The 7,835-nt window shown below is 35.4% G+C and overlaps 1 non-coding gene across 1 annotated transcript; it reads left to right on the top strand.

Annotated features, from left to right (window-relative positions):
- The first annotated feature begins 7,753 nt into the window (after nt 1-7,753).
- TRNAS-UGA (transfer RNA serine (anticodon UGA)) lies at nt 7,754-7,835 on the top strand. The gene has a single exon. It is a non-coding gene; the product is annotated as a tRNA-Ser (tRNA).

Below are 7,835 nucleotides of genomic sequence, written 5' to 3'. Positions count from 1 at the left end.
AAATGGCTCAATTTCAAGAAATGAAAGAAAGCAGAATAGCAAAAGATTAAAAAAAAAAAAAAAAATTTGAACCCAAAGATTAAAAATATGGGTAAATTCTTTTCAAAAAAAATATGGGTAAATCATTTATTAGTTGACATATTTTTATGTAACACACCTTTTACTCCTTCTATTTTGAGAAACATTATAAAATCCCTATCTTTTATCAATATTAATCATTTGGTCATTTTGTATATATTTTTTAGATTTTAAACCGAATATATTTTTGTTTTCAGGATAACCATAGTACTACACAAAAAGATCATGTTACTCTGTTATTTTCTGTGTGTCTATTTATACCAAATATAACTGTTAAAAATCTAAAAATAAATAGATATAAAGACCAAATAGTTAATATTGATAAAAGATAGGGACCTCATAATGTGTTTTTCAAAATAGAAAGACTAAACAATGTGATAGGAAAAATGAGGGGACTAATAAATTATTTACCCTAAAAATATTTAATTTTTATAAGTTTATATTCACATTTTCTATTAAAGGAAAAAAAATTAATTAATTATTTTTTTTTTTTGGTAGAAAAGGAAAGTAAAGCAAACGAAACAAAAGCAACTACACCGGGATTAGCCTAGGGAAGCTAACCCCAATCCTATCCTCTAAAAGAAGAGGAGAAAGAGCGATAGGGGGAACGGTAAGGGTAGAAACACCTAACACCCCCTCATGGCTAGCCGCCGCCAAGTGATCTGCAACACGGTTCTGTTCCCGGAAAATGTGGCTGAACTAAGGGTTTTAAATGAGGAGCTAAACCTCTTAATAGCTTTAATAAGGTTGCGGCTATGAAGACCCATGGCATGATTACCCAAAATCATATTGATGGCCTCCAAGTTATCAGACTCCACAGAAAGCCTCTTAACACCCAGCCTAATCGCCAGCTGAATTTCAGAGAGAATGCCCCAGAGCTCCGCAGAGAAGGAAGAACCCAAACCCAAATTCTGGGTAAACCCAGAAAGCCAGGCGCCTCCCGCATCCCTAAGAACACCTCCGACAGCAATCTTACCATTACTGTGGCAGGATCCATCAGTATTCAGCTTCACAACCCCCTCTATCGGCCTGCTCCAACTCACAAGGTGGACATCACTACTCTAGGAAGATCTGGCAAGGGACTCACCTTTGAAACTATCAATAATAGAGGAGAGTTTCTTCAAGAAACGCTAAGCTAAGTTAGGCAAAAGCACAGCTTTATTATCAAAAATCTCATCGTTTCTCCATTTACAAACTTGGTGACAGATAATGGCAAAGAAAATGTCCCCATGCTCCATATAAGACAATAACTTTCCCCTAATACCATCAGAGAACCAGTCGTTCACTGAATGGGACATGAAGGAAGAGAAAGTATGTTGTGGGAGAATTTTCTTCCAAATCTCTTCACTCTTAGGGCAATCCCTAAGAGCATGGCACAAAGATTCAATATGGCCTCTACATCTACCGCAAGCTCCAGAGGTCGCCAAATGCCTTCTGTACCTATCTGAGTTAGTAAGTAACCTGTCTTTAACGCCCAGCCACAGGAAGCTCCTCATACGGTAGGGGACTTTAAGGGACCAAATGGTCTTCCAAATATCCGAGGGATTATCAGTCCTGTTAAGGGAAAAAGCTTCAAAGGCAGATTTGCAAGAATAAACTCCATTGTTAGTCAGCGCCCAGCAATGCCTATCCATATCTTCCTCTTGATTACTCACCTTCACTCCTCTAATTCTAAGGAGAGTCTCAAGGCTAAAGAAAGAATCAAACTTAGGCCAAATCCAGTCCCCTTCAGAGTCCACCACATCGGCTAACCTCCAGTTGTGGATATCACTAGGCGGGGGGAAGTACACACATCCACTAAAGGTTTATCCCCAATCCAGGTATCAAACCAGAAGCTAATGGACTTACCATTACCCACCTCCAGACCAACCCCCGAGCAGAACTCAGCAAATATGGCGCTAAGCCCTTTCCAGAGGAAGGAACAATTGACAACTCTCTCTTTAGGGCCCCCGAAGATCTTATCTTTTCGATACTTACCACAAAGAAGGCGAACCCAGAGAAAGGAGGGGCATTACCACATACGCCAAAGGAGTTTCATTAATAAAACCTTATTACTATCCTTAGCTTTCCTAATGCCCAAACCACCTGAATCTTTGGGCTGACAAACCTCACTCCAAGGCACCAGATGGATCTTTCTTCCCTCCGCCGCTTCCCCCCACAGGAACCTCCTGTTAATCTTATCAAGATCATTAAGCACAGGATCCGGAAGCTGACAAGCCTGCATGATGTGGTTGGGAGCTGCACAATTCACCGATTGAATTAAAGTCAGGCGGCCAGCGAGGGAGAGAGTCTTGGCTTTCCACGTGGCACACCTCGTATTGGCTTTGTCCAAAGTCTCTTTAAAGGAAACTTTAGACACTCTCTCACTGTGGAGGGGAATACCCAGATACTTCCCAAGAGAATTAGTAAGAGGAATACCAGACAAATCACTTAATCTTTTACAAATTCTCGGATTCATATTCTTAGAGCACATCATCCTAGACTTTTGGATATTAAGTCTCTGACCAGAGGCCGAACAAAAACAATCCAGAATATCCATAATGATGCTCAACTGCTCCTCATTACCTTCCAGAAAGATAAGAACATCGTCAGCAAAGAATAAGTGAGTCACCTGGGGACAGAAGCTGTTGATGGCCACCGGGTGGAAACTCCCAATATCAATGGCATCTTGAATAAGGTGGGAAAGCCTCTCCATAGCAATAACGAAAAGGAAGGGGCTCATAGGATCACCCTGACGGATGTCCCGACCCGGAGAGAACTCCTCCGACATATCCCCATTTACCATAACCTGAAACACAGGAGAAGTAATGCAAACCTTAATAAGCTTTCTCCAACTGTCCGGAATCCTAGCTCTCTCCAGACTCTCCATCAGGAAATTCCAGTTGATGCGATCATAGGCCTTCTCCAAATCCAGCTTAAGAGCCACAATGCCTTTCTTTCCTTTCCTAATCTTCATAGTATGCACCATTTCTTGGGCAATCACCACATTATCCATCATTTGTCTACCGGGTACAAAGCTACCCTGATTCTGACAAATGATCATCGGAAGAATGTCCCGGATTCTATTAGCCACAATCTTTGTAATCGTTTTGTAAAGAACATTACAAAGACTGATGGGTCTCATATGCAAAAAGGAAGAAGACTTAAAATAAATTAATTAATAATAATGAAAAAAGATAATTAAATTGTGTAATAATATTAATTTAAGAAAAAAATTATAATTAGATAAATGATGGAAAAAAAATTATAACATTTTTTTTTGAAAAAATAACATTTAATATTTACATTTTGATTTAAAAGAGATTTAAGGAAAAAATTATAATTGGATAGAAATACTTTTTTTTTTTTTGTGAACATGGAGGGTAGAACCCCGACAGAACAAAAGAAACTAACCGATACGAGTCATCCTAGGGAGACAGGTACCACAAAATTACAGTGGAATAAAATTATAATTGGTTAAATAGATACTTTGGGGAATAAAATTATAATTGGTTAAACATATACTTCCGAAAGATATAAACGAAGATACACCAATATTATTATATAAATAAATATGATTAAAGAATATATATTTATATAAATAAAATTGACTGAAATTCAAGTGAAATAAATAGAAATTACATAAAACTAAATAGAAATTAAATGAAACAAAAACTTTTACCAAACTTGAAAATAGAACGAAAAGATTGAATCTGAATCTTGAATAATCAGTTCCCTCAAGACATAATATACCGTGATTGGTGACTGTCTCTTAGTATACAATGAACTCCATCGGTGAACTTTAACCGAATGCAAAATTACCATTGGAAGCAAAAAAAAAAAAAAAAAAGCACAAGCACAAGCACAAGCACAAGAACAATGACTGTTTGGAAGGAATTTTGAGACTTTGCAATTCTCTATGTGTCTAGGATAAACAAGTACAACTTATTAATATAGAGTCAACTGGAAAACGTTTTAGAATTAATGAGAAATTAAACCTTAAACCAGTCCAAGTATATCGGCTAACTATACCAATGGTTAACCGTAATTTTCGATCAATGGGTTTTGGGAGAAAATCTGCTGTCCCCATTTCGGTGTCCCCTTCCATGTCCCTCTGACAAAAAGTGGTCCCTTTTAATCATGTGGGTCCTCTTGACTCATAAAATATATTATTTTAATTAAAAGGGGCCACTTTTGTGAGAGGAACATGGAAGGGGACACCGAAATGGGGACACCGAAATGGGGACAACAGATTTTCTCCCATGGGTTTTAACCATTATCTCAATGGTTAAACAAAAACAATGATTAACCATATTTTTTTTATCTAAACCTAAATATAACGGTTAACCAAATTCGTTAAGCATATTTTTTCAATATAACGGCTAACCGTATTTTTTTTATCTAAATGTTTAAACCAAAATACTTACTCAATATTATTTTAAATATTAAAACAAAATTAATTCTTACAACATAATTAAACACATTCGAATATAACTTAATTAGATAAATATTCATATCATAATTAATATACAAACACAATCATACCTATAATAAAGCACTTTAACTAATAATTAAATTAAAAATATAATATAATAATAATAATATAACGGTTGGATTAACCAAAATCGTTGGGTTTTTTTAATAGAAAAGTACAAAATCAAAACCTAATCCGTTAACTGTTATAATCAACATATACAAACCTAAACCGTATCTATTGGTTCGGTTAACCGGTTTTTTGGTTTGAATTTTTGGTTTCCAGTTCGACTACAGTTTGGTTGAGTTTTTTCCCACCCCTATATAATACATTGACGTATTTCAAATTATTCTAAGTACCACTTATTTGTTGTATATTTAAACATCAAGTTGACAAAAATAACACTACTAAAATGTTATATTACATGTTCTCCTACAATTATAGTCTAAATTAAAATTCACAATATGGTACAATTTTTTTTAGGGTAATCCTATGTTTTGACAAAACACACTGTTTAGTAAGGTCCCTGACCTTTTTTTTGATGAACTCTTTAGTCCCTAACGTTTTTCTTGGTGAACTGTTTAGTCCCTGTTGTTAGACTCTCATGAAGATTCTGTTAGTCAATTTGGATTTGAGTCAAAATCTATTTAAAATAAAAATGTAATGTCTTAACTACCCTTTACCAAAAAATCAAATATATAAGACCATTATCTTCATTGTTTCTCATCTATGCGTTCTTCTTTTCCATTGTTTTCTTTTCTTTTAGACTTTACTGCATCTGAAATCAACTTTGAGTGTAAGAGGATTTCCACCTTCAATTCGAACAAGAAGAGCAAGCGAGAGATATTTGAGTCGATTTCTACCTTCAATTCAAACAGGAAGAGTGAGCATGAGTGATTCAATTATGGGTTAGGGATTCAATCATTTCTCCATTTTTTGTGAGCGTGAGTTATGAGAGAAAGACATAGATGTGTGAATTGCTTTTGACTGATAAATATTAAAGGGTAATTTAGTCATTTCCGAATTCATAAACGGTAAAAAATCTAACAAACAGACGGAAGGAATAAACAGTTCACCTAGAAAAAGGTTAGGAACTTTATCGTGTGTTTTTGAAAATACATGGACTAAGCAATGTGTTTTGGCAAAATATAGGGACTAATAAATTAATTACCCTTTTTTATGAACCAAAGCATATATTACGAAAGTACCGAGTTAATATCATTTTGAATACAAACAGAAACACAACTAGGGAAATCTTCAACAAGGATTTCCATTTGAGAAAGATAGTTGATATTTTGTGAAAAGATTCTTGATCGGAGCCCTTCCCTGTGAGGCGCCGTTGGGATCGGCCGGGGACACTCCGATGCCTAAGTCAGTAAACTGCTCAAGAGAATAAACTGTAATGACAAAGTAGGGTTGAGAATAGTGTGTAAGTGTACCTTTGATACCAGGAAGCTGAGTATTTATATGCAATTCTGTAACAATCGCATTAATCCCCTTCATTGTCCTTGGATGTGGGTTTTGATGTTACTTTAGTTATACTTGAGAGTTTAAGTATTAATGGAGTTATTACTATCATCAATATTGGAGGTTTCTCCTTGATAGTGGTTTAGAGACCTTTAATGCAGCTTAACTCTGACCTTTACCTCCGAGTTGTTATTGTGTTTAAGGTATCATTAGTGCTAACTTAATGATAATGAGTTTCGCTATATGCCTGCTTAGTTTTCCATAAGGGCGGACCGTCATGTGGGGCGGATCCCATATTTTTCCTTTAGGCGAATCTCGGAATGGATCTATGATACGACACCGTATTTCCAGATGTACCCTTCTAGGCGAATCTCAGGATGAACTCATGGTACGACGCCGTATTTCCAGTCGTACGCCCTATATGTCAGGGAGGCAGGTCTTATCTTGTCTTTTCTCCCTTCAGGTCCTCCTTTGTGGGAATATTCTCAGTTTTAATCCTTCATGTTTTATGGTGGATGTTATCAATAGTGTACCCAAGCAACTAAGATATGTGCAACATTATTCGCTTATCGGCTCTAATGCACGAACTCAATAGATGTAAAAGATCGGGCCACTTCAAAAATATCACCTAAAATGATCCCCAACCAATTTGACAAAGCAACATCACCTTTAAGCAACCGAATAGCAGATGCAGAATCAGAAGCCACCAAAATAGTCTGGTAACCACAATCTCAAACCACCCTTAACGAAGATAAAATAGCTATAAGCTCTGTATATAGGGCCAATAATATAGTACCAATTGGTCCACCACCAGACAACGACACAAAGCCATGACAATCCCTAACCACCATACTAAAAGAACCAATAGAAGTTTGTACCGAAGAAAAATATTGTTTATAATAAATTAAAAAATATATAGACTTAATATATATTTACTTCCTCTTACTTGTCTAAAAAAATCAATTGCCCTTATACTTTTAAAATATCCTATTTACCTATCGATTTTTTAAATCGATCTATTAACCCCCTAAAATACACGTGACAGAGTAAGAGGAGGTTTTGGAAAAATTAATGTGTACGTTTTAAGTAAGTTTAAGGAGGCATATATTACTTTAAGAAAGTTTACGGGGCAAATATATACCTTTAAGAGAGTTAATAGGTCAATTTAAGCAAATTTATGGGGGTAAATAGAACCCTTTTAAAATACAAGGGCCAGTTGATTTTTTTGGGACAATTATAGGTAGAGGTGGCAAAATGACACACGACCCGATTACACAACACGAACACGACATAGATTTTTAGTGTCAGTGTTGAGCTTAATAGGTAATGGGTCATTTTTGGGTTGACACGAAACTGACACGCAAATTTTTGGGTTGGGTTAGTATTGATATGTGAACCCGAAAACGACACGGATATTGAAAATTATTGTTATATTATCTCGTATTTTTTATGTCACTTTATTGATAAAGATAATAAAATTATAATTATTAATTGCAAATATTGATTTGAATTTCCTAAATTGTTATAAACAAACTATATGACCCTCTAACATGATATTATCGAACTTTTCGATAATTAGTGTTAACATACTAATCTAAAAATGATATAAAATGTTTAAAAACGTATTAAGCCAAAAATATATAATATTTTAATAAAATTAACCACCTCCATTTTTCACGTAGTAGTCAGTCACTATATACTTATAATATAATAGCTATATAACTTAATATAGAATGCATCAGTCTTGATCAATAAGTCAATATGTCCGAGTGGTTAAGGAGACAGACTTGAAATCTGTTGGGCTACGCCCGCGCAGGTTCGAACCCTGCTGTTGACG

Source organism: Euphorbia lathyris, chromosome 2, assembly GCF_963576675.1.
Source record: "Euphorbia lathyris chromosome 2, ddEupLath1.1, whole genome shotgun sequence".
NCBI classification, from domain to species: domain Eukaryota; kingdom Viridiplantae; phylum Streptophyta; class Magnoliopsida; order Malpighiales; family Euphorbiaceae; genus Euphorbia; species Euphorbia lathyris.
Note: the sequence above shows the minus strand (reverse complement) of the source record. Positions and strands in the feature narration are given on the sequence as shown.